The following is a 15,261-nucleotide window of genomic DNA, read 5'->3' as shown; positions in this document are numbered from 1 at the left end:
TTTCTTCCTCTCCTTTTCTCTGCCAACCTTCGGGTGGAGGTGCTAATGAGCTGGAATAAACTCAAATGAAGGCAGAGGAGGTCTGCCCGGGAAGTCAGGGACTTGGATAATCCACATAGTGGGGCCCCCTGTCCCTGATAATCAAAAATTAATTGCTACCTTCCAAAGATCATTAATAATATCCATTATATAGCAAACAGACTATTTTTGACTCTGGATCGCTTTTTCCAACTGAATCTATTTAAATAGTCCCAGAGGTCAAATATCTGGCCACTCCTTTAAAAATATTCTTTCAAAATATGATAAATGGCTTTCTTTGGCATTTATACTAATAAAAACGTATTTTATCTCCTCTTACCACACAAACCTTACTTTCTCTAAATAGCCCATTGCGAACATTATCAGTGAATTTTGCTCAGTGTACAAATATTTTATGTATTACAATGAGTAGCAGGACGCAAAACTTGCAAATATTTATTTTTAGACATATGGGAAAAAAAGCAATTAGAGCTAAAAATGTGAAGAATGAAGAACTCACTTAGAAGCAATTACATTGGACATGCAAACTGTTCTGCCATCAAACTTTTATTCGGATGCCGTAGAGCATATTAAGAAATATCACTTGCACACATACAAAAAAAGAAAATATTCCTTCACAACTGAAAATATCCAATCACTATAAACAACATCTGGGGGTCATTAATAACTTACTCTGCAGCTGAATTAGACAAATAATAAGTGGCCTGACTCAGAATTCCTGAATTCCTATTTTTGAAGGAAAAACAAAACATCATACCATGACTTATATTTGCAAACGCGGATGCTCTCTGGGTATAAGAATGTGTGTCCACACGGCGATCAATTTGCTGACCCACGCAATGCACACGTCGTTGATGCCATTTAATTGCTATCTCGCCCGAAGTGGTGTCCTGTTTTTGTTTTGAGGAAGTTTTAAAATCGTAATATTGAATTCACTCTTTGCTCAGAGCCTTGCGTGTAATTAGCATATTTTTCAGACTGGTAAGAATCTGACCATAAGCAGTGTTGGAGAAGCTTCCCATTCCAAACTACTACAAAGCCTTTCGTACGCAGCCTCATAACACATTTTAAGAGCAGGTGTACTGTTCAAATATTCCAGTCCTGAGATAAAAGAACTAACAATTTTACTGCCACTGTGCTGAGACACCCTAAATATTTATACTAACGGGAGTTGAAAATAGTATCCGAGAACAAAGCCAAGATATTTCTTCCACTCATTAATAGCAACAGTCTTTGGCAAGACAGATGCCAAAAAGCCAGCACTTTTCTGATTCCCCATCACATGGTCTGTTATTATAGGTTTCATGCGGAGTCAACAGCCTGGTTGATTTATGGGCAAGGGAAAATAGTCTTCATGACAATCCCTGTTTACATTTTTTAAAAATGTCTCTAAAATATCTCTCTGGAAAGTACCAAATTTCCATTGTAAAGTACACAATCCTTATCACGTTTCGATGTCTCCAGGATCAGTGGTCTCCCCATTGACGGCATCTGACAATGATGTTTTTTATTTCTTAGTGGGTACATATGAAAATGATGTGTGTTACGAATGATGTTGTCTTAGATTTGATAAAATCTAGTACCTAGTCGTTTGATCTGCCTCAGGGGTCAGCAGACGTTTCTGTAAAGGGTCAGAGTGGAAATATTTTCAGCCTTGCGGGGCATACTCAACTTTGCACAACAGCAGTTGTGAATGAGACAGAAGCACGTGAGCGTGGCCTGGCTGTGTTCTAATAAAAAACTCTAGAAGACGGTGATGGATCAGATGTGACCCATGGGCCATACTTTGCCTTATTTAGCACTCGGTGAGAGTGGACCCAGTGCACACTGAGGGGACACTGGGCTTGATGAGGTGCCTCCGAAGGGCACACACCCTGTCTCACTCTCGGTCTTTCCCAGTGTCACACCTCACCTACAGCAGGTGCTCAGTCTATGTCAGGGAAGGCTAGGTGACTGACCATGCTTAAACTCACAGGAATCGGGGCGCCTAGGTGGCTCAGTCCGTTAAACGTCTGCCTTCGGCTCAGGTCATGATCCCAGGGTCCTGAGATCAAGTCCCGCATCAGTCTCCCTGCTCAGCGAAGAGCCTGCTTCTCCCTCTGCCCCTCACCCTGCTTGTGCTCTCTCTCGCTCAAATAAAATAAAATCTTTAAAAAAAAAACAACAAAACACCTCACAGGAATCATCACATGGCGACTGTCCAGGGTTGGGGAAACATAGTGCAGGTGAACGTAAAGAATGTCCTCAGCTACTTCCATGAGGACCTTTTTTTTTCTTTTGTCCCTTTTGTCAAATTTTTTTTTTTAAAGATTTTATTTATTTATTCATGAGAGACAGAGAGAGAGAGAGAGAGAGAGAGAGGCAGAGGGAGAAGCAGGCTCCCAAGGAGCTCGGGAGCCCGATGTGGGACTTGATCCCAGGACCCTGGGATCATGACCTGAGCCGAAAGCAGACGCTTAACCATCTGAGCCACCCAGGCGCCCCTTTTGTCAAAAATTTTGAGCACAGGTTGGATTCTTGGTGAGAGGGTCAGATTCTGAACCCAGTTCTCCAGACTCCCAGTCAAGTACCCTTTCTAGTACATTGTGCTTTTTCTTAATTTCTGCACTAGAATGTATGCTTCCAAAATCACAGCTCTGCACCTTCTTTTTTCTTAAGTAGGCTCCACACTCAGCATGGACCCCAATATGGGGCTTGAACTCACAATCCTGAGATCAAGACTTGAGCTGAGATCAAGAGTCAGACTATTAACTGACCGAGCCACCCAGGTGCCCTATGGCTCTGCACTTTTACTTAAGGCAAGGCCTTTTACCTGAGCCTGTGACGGGCCAGGGAACATTCCCTACCTTCTGCTGCGACTTGTCGGCGCACTGTAGCACAATCGGCCCTCAGCCGCCCGCCGTCACACCTGGATGGAAGCAATTAAGGAGGGAGGAGGTGGCTGGCCATAATGATTACATCGTCGACTTCCAGTCCCCATCACCCCTGCCACCTACTACGACTGCAGGCGAATATTCCTATAGCACTGAGTCTCAGTCTTCAGCGTGCACCAAGTACGATTAAAATATTGGTGACGGGACGCTGCCCATTCAAATTCAGGAGGTTGGAGACTAAAAATGAAAACTTTAGTGAGTTCTTCAGGAATCTTTGCATGAGCTCACTTTCTTGCCCAAGCCCCCCAGTATTCATTGAAGACATTTTTCCCTGTTGTGCTTTAGAGGAGAAACTCTGGATCTTCATTCTGAACACTGGGTTCTCAGCATCCTCAACCTTAGCTGTAGAAGGTCCAGGAGGAAGGGCTGATTGTGGGTAAGCACAGAGCTGGCTCTGATTAGCCCACAGCTCTGCTATCGCTTAGAAGGAAAATAATGTTGGCACTAAGAGTTTCTGGGAATTTACCCGAAAGAAACCATCAAAATGCTGATGTTTTTATAAATAAAGATGTTCATCACACACACAAAAAGATGTTCATTACAGTGTTAATTATACATGAAAGCAACAAAACTAAAAACCCTGGAAGAAACGAAAACAAACTTCTAATAGAAAGGGATTATGTAAACTCTGATAAAGTCATTTGATGCAGTATTAGGTGACTATTAAAATGGTGCTTGTAAGACTGTTTATAATAATATAGGGAAATGTTTATTTTGTAATGACTAGAATTTCATGATGTAACAGTTGCATATATAAAATGTCCTCAAGTAAATAAAAATGCTTTGGAAAAAGTCTGGAAGGAATTTATAAACCCTATGAGATTACCAGTGATATTTAGGCAGGCAATATCAAAGAGTGGATAAGCATACCAGCTTTGAAGCTCTACAGACCTGATCTGGAATCCAGCCTGACCACTTACTAGCTGTGTCACTTTGGGCTGATGTGACCTTTCTTAGCTTCTGCTTCCTCCCCTGCGAAGTGACGGTTAATAGATTCCTTACGGGGGCGCTCTAAAGAATAAGTGAGATCATGTATGGACAGGACTTAGCATAAGGCCTGACATATGGTACATGCTCACAGAAGAGTGGCAATTATTATTATTATTATACTTGTCCTTTCCATAATGGAAATAATTGTATGATGAGAAAAATATTTTGAAAAACATATGAACTGTTTTTTACTATTTTTTTTCCCCTCCCTGAAACATGGTACAAAGGGGATGAGGGATGGGGAGCATCTGGTTGGCTGAAGATCCCGGTTGCCTAGGGTTTGTTGCATAGGATCTCGCGGCTGTGAGGCCATGCCCTTCAGGACGAGGCCGCATTTGGGGGGACAGCCTCAGGAACACAGATCCAGAAGCTGATGTCCACGTTCCATCATGGTCTTACCACTACTGCACTCACGTTTAGCTGCTGACTTTCCCAATCAGTTCTTCAACTGCCCACTGGGGTCATGGACACCGGTCCTCGAGGTTGTACAAGGTTGTTCAGGGGCAAGACAATGAAGACGGGGTGTCGGCCATTTGAAAAGTAGGAGGAACACTCGTCCATGTGAAGGACATTCCTCTCACGAGTTGTGAATGGCCCGGGCTGAGGGTGGGTGGAGTGGTTGCTGGGTTGGGAGTGGCTAGGCCACACTTTCTGCTCTCTGAGGCTACCTCCTCATCTCAGGTCCAGCAGATGACACTGGTACCAGTGGTCCCCAAGACAATTTAATGGGGGCTCCCAATAGCCCTTTTGTTCTAGTCCTGACACATTTCAACTTCCTTTCTCCCCACAACTATGGGACAGAATGCATTCTCAATAGCACGGGACCTGTGAACTGACTACGATAAAGACAGACCTCAAAAGAACCCACGTTTACCAACATCCTTTCTCTTTCGGAAGGTGTCTGTTCTCGGGGATGGGGCAGTATAATTTCTGGCACTATGTGTGACATCTTTATTAAAATATCTCCTATTTTAAAGACCTAATGTTCATGTCTGGAACTGTGAGGAAGAAAATGTGATGTGTTCAACCCTGCATGTTGTGAACTTGCTTCATCCAAAGACGGGGCTCTCCTCCATGGAGCTCTCCTGAGAGACAGAAGGCTTCATCCTCATCTACAAATACCATGGAGCAGGTCAATGATCCACAAAGTATCCTCCAGGTGTAAGTGCCACCGACCAAGTAATCTTCCTAATAATAAACATTAAACTGGTGAAGACTTTTCTTTCCCAACATTTTCTGATATGATTCCAGCCTGAATCGTGATCTATATTATGTTCCAGATCCATATAGCCCATATTTCCCTGGAACTTGTCAATGTCCTCTTTGTTAATTACTCTGCCACTGTTCCTTGGTTTTCAAACTGAATTCTGAGCTCTGTAGGTTAGAGACTGGAAAGGTCAGTGTAGGGACTTCTGGATACCACCTGCCTTAACTTACGGTACTGCTCGACTTCCTCAGAGAACACCTTTCTAGGTTGTGCAGACCTCCGGATCTATTAAACATCATAACAAATGAACAATCTTCAACCAAAGACCTTGACCAGCTTATGAAGAATGTTCCTCTGGTTTGAAGAGGTGAATAAATGTTGAGAAAAACCATTTCCTTTGAGCTAGATACTTTCCTTTGAGAATTAAATCAACTGGCAATGAGCTAAACATTAAAGATTGAGGTCAAGAAATACTTGACTCTAAGAAAGGAGATAAAATGAAGCCTTCTGGAATTTAGCAGGATTTTTATATCATTTCCACAAACATATGTTGAGACAGAGGCAAGTAAGGCATGATTCTTACCCCCTCTAGGAGCTTAGAGTCTAGGGAAGAGAAATGCAGTAGAATCTATTAACTTTAATACCAAGCAGAAGAAAAAAGCAACTTTGGAAAAGTACTGAGAAACACAGGAGGACACAGAGTGAAGTGTTCTAGATGATTCTTTAGGAGCTACAATTTCAACCTAAAAGCAGCCCCTTAAATACCCAGGAAACCAACCAGGCACCTCACCTCACTTCTTTCCCCCCTGCTGCAAAGTTGATGCATCCCTCCTTTTCCTTCTTATATGCCCAAGGGGAAATTTCCAATTTAATAAGAGACAAGTTGATTTTTCCTCCAAGAGGTTTCCCCTGGGTCCTAACCATAATGGGGCCTCTGGGAGAAGGACTTAGGAGCACCTGGTCCCTCAGGGGAAGGAGACCTCTTCTAGGAAGAAAAAAGTTTTGCTTGCGGAGGCTGTTTTGTTTTGTTTTTGTGTGTGTGTTTTAAATGTCTATGCTGATAGCTAAAAATGGCAGAGGAAACAACCTCTTTCTTTGAGCTTCAAAGTCTGGAGTATTTTCCACCTCCTCACCTGAAATAACTTCCTTCTTTTTGAATCTCTTAAGGTCTGGTTGAAGATCCATGTCCTCTCAGAGGCCTCCCCTGACATCCTGGCCCTCTTTTACATCTTTCAACTCCAGGGGCACCTACAGTTGGACCTCCTCTAGTTAGCCCTCAGTGGACTGCCTTGCAGTCTCCAGCATGTGGCAAAGCTTTCCCATTTATAAAGCTTGGCAGATACCGTCTCCTCTGAACATCAAAATATCAAAATAAGTCTGGAGTCTTAGCCCGTGCTCCTCTCACTTCGGGGTGGAAAAGTATGTCCCCTGCGGTCAGGGGACTGGGGTGGGGATGCTAACTCCCACTTTGGCAACATGCTGGACCTGTGAGCCTACGGAAACTATGTTGTCAGGTTGCTCATGGGAAGATCCAGAATTGTTAAGAAGATCACAATAATATTTGTAGAGGCCCATTACTCTACGTCTTATCTTGGCCAACTTGACTTTTAAGTGTCTTGACAGCAGAGACCAATACCCCAACAATGCCTGGAGTTCTGCCTTCAACAGAGTCGGTGCTCAATGAATGAATGTAAGCACCCAGCAGCATTAGAACATACCAGTCTTTTTCTGCCTAAATCCCATCTGTTCTTCAGTCCTCCATGATGGCAACTGGAGAGCCAAAAAGGCCGTTCAGAAAGGAGATTCTAAGGGAGAGAATTTCTAGGCAACTTCCAAAGGGAGCATAAAGCCCAGATGATGGAATCAAGGCCCACGCCAGCCAGCAGTGAGATTTCCTGAGCAGGCAGCACAGCCCGCTCCCGTGCCAAGAGCCTGGCTACTCTGCCTCCTTCGAAAACCCATTACCAAGTCATGGCAAGCAAAATGTAATTTTAAAAAGGGAAATGATTTATGTGCTACAGGAATAAAGAAGTGACAGAAGCAGGAAAGCTTGCATACATTTCATTTTTTGGAATTAGACCTATAATTTTTTCATTAAGGGAGGATGCCAAGTTGGGAAAGCCAATGTGTTCTAAGCAGACAATTAGAGAGAGGTGTACAATCGAAGTTCTGTGAGCATCACGACCCCATGCCTTAGAAAGAGCCCATGAGAACACCGGGCAGTTTACTGTCTGCCCCTTTCAACCTGCAGTTCTCACGGGGCTCTAGACTGATTATCTGCTTCTGTGATGAGATGGGCAGCATCACTCTGGGCGTGTGTGGAAGAGACCACAGGGCAGCAGAGGCTCCGTCAGGGAGGCTGGTATAATACAGATGAGCGAGGACGTGGCTGGCATCAAAGTCTCCGGATCCCATCCAGTGGTTTTCAGATTTTGAATTTTCACGATCATTCCTTTCCTAACCACTCCTACAAAAACACTGATCTAAGTCCTTCAGAACCCCTTGTACATTCATTATCTAGAGATCTGGTGATCAGTTTATCTGTTTCTAGGCAGCTGGATCTCAGGAACCTGGAAAGATCTCTCTGAGTCAGGTCCAAGCTGAAAGGCAATCTAGTGTAACTGTTAAGAGCATGGATACTGAACCAGACTGTCTAGGTTCAAACCCTGGTTTTGCCACTTGATAGTGAGATAACTTTGCTGTGCTGAAGTGTCCTTATCTGCAAAATGGGGGAGAGCAAGGATATTGACAAATGGTATGCATATATCCATTCACTCATGTAACCAGTATTTATTACACACCTTCCATATGCCCAGTCTTGTTCTGGTCCCTGGGTACACGACTGTGAACATGCTCTGAAAGAGCTTACATTATAGCACAGGTGGGGATGGGGGAGACGGACTATAAACGTATAAAGAAACAAATATGAGAGTTAATTTCAGATAGTGAAAAGTTATGGGAAGGTAATTATATGTTGGGTGATGGGGTGGAGCCAGACTTGTGAAAAGGGGAAAGTCAGAGAAGACTTCTCTGGGGAGCAGACATTTGAGCTGAGGCTGGAATGATGAGAGGGAGCCAGACCCAAGATATCTGGGGAAACACATTCCATGCAGAAGGACAAACAAACAAGTATTTCTGGAATGAGCGGATGTTGAATGATTTTTAGTAGCAAATGATACCTCATGTCCCCAGGAGTCTGTATAGGTATGAAATAATTCTGTAGATGTTTTTTGAGGAAACACTATGGTGTATGATGTGTGGTTAAGGTTGTGTTGTGTGATGCAAGAGTTACAAGAAGATTTAGTCAACGAGGAGTACTTAAGTAGTACTCGCCATGTACCGTCTAAGGGCTTGAATTCTCACAACTCTATGAGTTACAGTCTATACCCACGACATATGGTCCATGGCCATCCCATATTTTCCCAACCCTCTCCCCACATATGACACTGTGAGGTCATTAGGAGTGTAAATTTTTCTGTCTTGTTCATAACTGGGTGCACAGGGACCAGAACAACACTTGGCGCATAGTAGGTGTGTAATAGATATTGGTGGAATGCGTAAATGGACAAGAAAGTCCTGTGTGTTAGGCACTGTGGTGGGCTCTCGGCATCCCCAGACAGCCTGTCCTACAGTCCAAGGAACTTTAATCAATCCAATTCCCTTGACAGGATAGAATGAAGGGCTTTAGAGGGTATCTTTGGCATCAAGAGGATTTTATTTTTATTATTATTTTTTAAAAGATTTTATTTATTTATTTGAGAGAGAGAATGAGAGAGAGAGAGAGCATGAGAAGGGGGAGGGTCAGAGGGAGAAGCAGACTCCCTGCTGAGCGGGGAGCCTGATGCGGGACTCGATCCAGGGACTCCAGGATCATGACCTGAGCCGAAGGCAGTGGCTTAACCAACTGAGCCACCCAGGCGCCCAGGAGGATTTTAAAAATCAAGCGAATACAGACTTATTCTGAACTTCATTCTACCATCTTTACCCCTAACTAGCACTTTTGCCTGTGATTTTTCAATGACCTGGTTCTTTCCTTTAGTGTGTGTGTGTGAATTGATAAAAATATTTGTTTTACCCTAGAGAGGAATATGTTGATCTTGTTAATGTAATGGGATATAACTTTCTTGCTTTTCTAAATGAAACGCTAGGTGAAATATTAGCCTATATAGACACAAATCCTTTCTTCTGGAGTGAACAAGAGTTTATTGTACCCAGGAGTCCAAATAGTTTTTAATAACCCATTGAGTCCCCTCAGCTACAAAAAGAGTCCAGAGTTATTTTAAAATATCCTTCCAGGTTCCAAAAATAGAAACTCACGAATCCTACCCATTCCATATATCATGACTCTGAAAAATTAGTTTATAGTAACAACAAAAAAATTCTGGTCATTAACCTTCAAGAGAGATGGTACCCTAGCTTCCAACACCCCTGCCCAAGGAGGTCTGCTCCCCAGCCCTCTTTGTGTCTCAGTGTCCTGGAAGCCAAGGCCATATGCTAATCACTACAGGCCCTGTCAAGCACATCCAATACACCACTACCCGCAGATTTATTTGGGTTCAGTGGACTCCACTGTGTGATAAACTTAAACATTCCTCTGTCCCTCCTTGGGCAGCACATGCAACAAAGAGAAGGTACCAACCATGGTCTTGGTTAGACCATTCTCTAGCGATAAACAGAAGCTCTAGAAAATGTCCAGGACAAAGCAGTCCTCCAAGAGAGACCTCTGGAGGTTAAGGACTTCTGCATAAATAGCAATACACAAGAAGCCTGACTCCTTTCCTACTCGGCTTCAATTAAAGAGAAACATCTGCCTTGTTATCATCTGGGAGATCGGTGGGCACTGCAGACAGGCAGCGAAAGCCTGAATGTGGACAGGGGCCAGGAACAAGGCCATTTGATCATCGAAATCCACTGTGACCATGAAACCTACTTGGGCAAGGAAAAAAAAAATGTTTACTCACTTACAAATTCCCATGATTCTTAACAAAACAACTGCCTTTCCTTTCATTTCCAGCAAAACATGTGATGCTTAGAGGGGAAGAGGCAGAGTCCAGCTCATCCTCCGTGCTTCAAAATAATTGTACACATCCTGAATTTTCCTCCATAAAACGTCAAGATTTCATCCCCTCTTCTGTTTCCTTCCCTCCCCTTGGCTTTTTCTTCTTTTGTCTATAATGTCATTATTTTACCCAACAGGGAAACAGAAAGGGAAAGTTCAGTGCAGAGACAGAAAAGCTTCTTAAAAACATAACGTATAAAGTAGAAAACTTTTCTTTTCCATTAAGGTTCTAGGAAGAGTCCCAGAGCCTTAGAGAAATGGTTCCTTCATTATTTACAGAGCGAGATTGGTTTGGATGGTTCTAAGTTGTCCGAAGCCTAAGATTCTAATAGAAACAGGAGAGAATCTTCATTGATCACGAGGACTGTTTTTTTAATCAAGCAGATACAGACTTAGTCTAAGCCCGGTGATGAGCTATTTCTACCCAGTTTGAAAGATGGGGTAAGTGAGGGGCCTTATGTCACTTGCCTGGAGGAACAGCAAATCAGACACGTGAGCCTTGATTCCTACCTAGCCGATCTGTAAGCCCAGCACTTTCCCCCCTAGACTGTGCTATCCTCCCTGGGCTTCAGCAAAGGACATGTATCAATACTGATGTAGCCACCATCTCCCCAAGGGGCAGAGCCCATGGTTTCCTGCACGTGGACCAAATGCTAAGACGGCAGCCCATCTCATCTCTGCCCCTCTCAGGCGAATTACCACATCCTTCCTTTAAGCCCATCCCATTCCTTGGTCAAGGAACTACCCCTGCCCCCCGCCACACACACACCCTGACTCCAAAGAACTCAGAAGCATGACTTATGTCTCTTCGCAATTCAAAACTCAAACTAAAATTAGTCGTATCTTTTATTATTTTTTTTTAAAGATTTTTAAAATTTATTTATTTGAGAGAGAGAGTGAGAGAGAGAGAGAGCCCAAGAGGGGGGAGCGGGAGAGGGAGAAGCAGACTCCCCGCCAAGCAGGGAGCCCGATGCGGGACTCGATCCAGGGACTCCAGGATCATGACCTGAGCCGAAGGCAGTCGCTTAACCAACTGAGCCACTCAGGCGCCCGTATCTTTTATTATTTTTTTAATCAACCATATCTTAATCCACTTAGTCGGACCCACCTTTAAGGACTGATTTCTTTTCTTTTCTTTTTTTTTTTTTTTTAAGATTTTATTTATTTATTTGCCAGAGAGCGAGAGAGCGAGAGCAGGAGCACAAGCAGGAGAAGTGGGAGAGGGAGAAGCCGACTTCCCGCCGAGCAGGGAGCCCGATGTGGGGCTCGATCCCAGGACCCTGGGATCATGACCTGAACCGAAGGCAGCTGCTTAACTGACTGAGCCACCCAGGCGCCCCCCCTTTTTTTTTTAAGATTTTATTTAAGGGACTGATTTCATCTCATTTATACATATTGGGTCCACCTTACATCTCTCTGATAAAAGCTAGTTCCTTAAAGTTATCCATTCATCTACGGTATTGTGCACGCCTGTTTGGATTCAGCTGTCAACGCTTCGTACATGTGAAATCAACCCGTGTGATATTAAGGTAAACATTGCACATTACAAACTGGTGGACATTTTATTGTTCTAACAGGGAAAATAGACAAAATGTTTGCACGTGTGTCTGTTTTCTCTACAGCACAGACAATAATATAATATACATGACGGTATCTGTTTTACAAAAGAGGAATCAAATTATAAAAAGAGGTAAAAGCAAGGTGGGGGGCGGTTGAAGAATGCCTCACATTCAGAGATCCTACCAGGACAGTGGGGGTAGGAATTACGCGTAGCGTAAAGATTTTCACGAGAAGAATAGTCAATCCTGATGTCACTTTGCCCTCATTATTATAATCTCATTTCCTTATTGCATGTGCAACACAGCCAGTCTTCACAATGCTTTAGTTTCAAAAATAGTCAATTCTCTTGTGCTGAGAAAAGAGCACACCACCTTTAAGAGCATTGTCACTGACAAGACGGAAGGATTCAGGCAGGATGTTGAGGCTGAAGCTTTTCAATCACCTGCCATTAATATGATTCAATTTATGCTTATGTCATAGGCTTAAACATTGCACAGTGCTGTAAAGCAGGGAAGGGACTTGAATAAAATACAGGGAAGAAAGCAGATGGTACGCTATCAAAACCCTTCAAGCCTAAAATAACCTTTCCCAAGTAAGGAGGATAGTTAATTAAAGCCAGGATATATTTACTCTATTCTGAATATCTCAATGTAAATAAAAATCAAAATGACACCACTGTAATGTGGGACTAAATGATGAAATTTCATCTATTCTATTTTTCTTTAATAGTTTCTAATCAAACTTTTCATTAAACAGCTTCATAAAATTCCACGGAGAATTTATTTATAGGGATTCACTGTAGATTTAAAAGCCTTACTTTTATTATTCAATTAAACTTGTTATTCAGTGGACAACATTGAAACAATGGGGGGAGGGGGAAGGTGTCTGAGCAGTTGGGAAAGGTCGTCATACAAGAGAAAATGTGGATCATCCCTCCCCAGGAAAGCCCAGTTCCAGAGCCACTGCCTGGGTTTGTCCCAGCCTTGGTCCACGGACTCATATTCATGTTCTCCTGGTAGAGAGGGCACCAGAGCATTTATTAAGGGTAAACAAACCTAGGGGAGGCCAACAGTTGACCCACGGTGAAGGCAGCCATTCCCAACGTGGAGAGTCAGGACATGAATTACAAGTGACCTAGGTATTTCCAAAACTTTTCTATTAGCCTTTCTCCCCTAGCATTTAATACCAGACCCAGTCCTGCCTTATTCATGAAGCGTTCCCTGACCCCTCCCATGATCACCACCCCGCCCCGCCAGCAGCCCCGCTGCTAAATTCCTCCTGCCCTTGCTTTCTCCAACACTCACCAAATACTTAATCATTGACTTTCTTGTAACATTAGTTAACCTTTCAGGTGCGTTAATCCTGTCTTCCCCAATTAGATTTCTAAATCCTCCAAACAAGCAAGAACTGTGTTTTATTTATCTTTTGAACACCTTCTCCTGCCCCCACTCCATAATCCCATTTAATAGAAGAAAGCAAAAAATATATTAGTTAATAAAATAAACATTATTTAATCATAGGAAAGCAGACACTGTCCTTTTGAGAAGGGCCTTGCAGGTACTTTATGGCAATTTATGAATTTCATGTGTCAAAGGTGTAGCTGCTAAATGCTATAAACTCTTTGCCATCAGCTCCGCCATTCATCCACCTGGTGATATGGCTAATAAAATTTGATTTTTACAGCCTAGGCATACTGTTACCTAAATTACATTTGACCAATTACTGAAGTCACCAAACGTGTGGTACAGAATATATACTGTGTAGAAAATTCATCTGTGGGCCCCCTGGCACCCACGGTAATCTGACAGAAGTGTTTCGGTCATCTGGCAGTGTTTAATATTAGGAACATTTGTTTAATGCTAGTCACTAATTAAATTTATGTTCTTCTACCAACTGTTAGTTGGTTGGAGAAACCCAACCCCACGTTTTAACAAACCCTTTAGCCTGTGTTGATTTCAAATACAACCAGTTGGAGGTTTAAAAGGGTGATCTCTGGAAATTTAGATGGAGAACCAAGAGTGGATGGTGGGGGAGGCATGTGGGCGAAGGTGTTCAAATCAGGTCAAAAATAAGTTTTTTTGGGGGGGGGTTCACTTACTAAAAAAAATACTACACAAAATACAAACTATTTGAAGTATAAACTCAAATAAAAGAAAAACCTAATATTCTAATTATTAAACTAGCCATCTAGAAGCTCTTTAAAGGTACCTTTATTCCAAAAGAAAGTTTCCACTTTAAGAGGCTGGAGAAGAAAAACAGCATTAAAATTAGCTTTACCAGAAGAAAAGTTCAGGAAAACATTCAAAAGTCAGATGCTTGTGTTTGTGAGAACATTTAAAACTAATTTAGTAACTCTTAACAACCATTGTGATCACTGTTAAATTGGAACTTCTTTCTATTACCAATTCCAGACGCAACAGCTTTGAAGCTCAATGACTAATAACTCTTAAATTAGCCAAAAAGGTTAAAACATTTTTCATTATGTTACATTGTGATACTCTAACTCTGACTAGTCTTAAATGAGGGAAAGCATTCTTTCAGTTTTATTTTGTGTCAGGAATTTACAGACCTCTTGAGGGGCAAGCAGGTCAGAGAGTTTGGGAGTAGGGGAGAAGGGGAGAAAACCCCTCAAAACAGAAGTATTAAAAAGGGTCGATTTGTAAATGCTGATCTGAAAAGAGAGGGTATTTTTTGAAAAGATGTATTGGATACATTCATCTACTTGAATACAACGGTTATTTGAGTATTAAAAATATGACACTAAATTCTTGGAAGAAGGGATAAATAACTTGTATAAACACTACTATTCTCTTCTAGACCGACGGTCATTTGGTAAGGCAGAGTTGTGAAAGGCATCCGAAAAAAAAGTTTATAAGGAAAAAAATGCCACGTCCAATGAACTGAGGTCCCCTTCCTCTTTCCTCCCTTCCTTCTTGGATCATCCCCTCACGCTCACCACTACTTACAAGCCCCCTATAGCAGGTAGAGGGCTACTGGGGTCAGGAATAATCAGATTAGAGAGGCCACAGTGGATTTCCCAAACCATGCTGAGGCCTGTAATAGTTAAGCAGAATAATCTGATCTGAATAATCCACAAACTGGGGAGCCTTGGGAAAACCTTAGCCAACAAAATCAAGTAATGTTCCAACTCAAAATGACCCCATCAGTGCTCTCTCTGGGCCATGGGTCTCACCTCTTCTCCGCCCAGGTCCCCATTAGCATGGGTCAGCCATCACTTTGGTTGTGCCATGGTGGCAAATCCCAAAGAAGGGGTAGGGCGAGGTGGTGGTGGGGAGAAGGTCTCATGCCTCTGTAAGTACAGGAATTTCCAAGGAACATGTCTAGCCTGATAAAGCACCCCCAGGGTATTCTGATATCCCTGCCCAGCCTGTTGAGAACCACTGATACGATCCAATCTCTTCAACAAACAGATGAGAAACTGAAGATGTGAGGGATGTGATCCTGGCTTGCCT

The 15,261-nt window shown here is 42.7% G+C and overlaps 1 protein-coding gene across 2 annotated transcripts in view; it reads right to left on the bottom strand.

Annotated features, from left to right (window-relative positions):
- Positions 1 to 15,261, bottom strand: part of ARID5B (AT-rich interaction domain 5B) — a 180,361-nt gene that overhangs the window by 74,613 nt on the left and 90,487 nt on the right. The gene's annotated exons all lie outside the window — the stretch shown is intronic.

Source organism: Mirounga angustirostris, unplaced genomic scaffold (assembly GCF_029215605.1).
Source record: "Mirounga angustirostris isolate CCGP_5_RB_7025 unplaced genomic scaffold, mMirAng1.0.hap1 SCAF_6, whole genome shotgun sequence".
Classification (NCBI taxonomy): domain Eukaryota; kingdom Metazoa; phylum Chordata; class Mammalia; order Carnivora; family Phocidae; genus Mirounga; species Mirounga angustirostris.
Note: the sequence above shows the minus strand (reverse complement) of the source record. Positions and strands in the feature narration are given on the sequence as shown.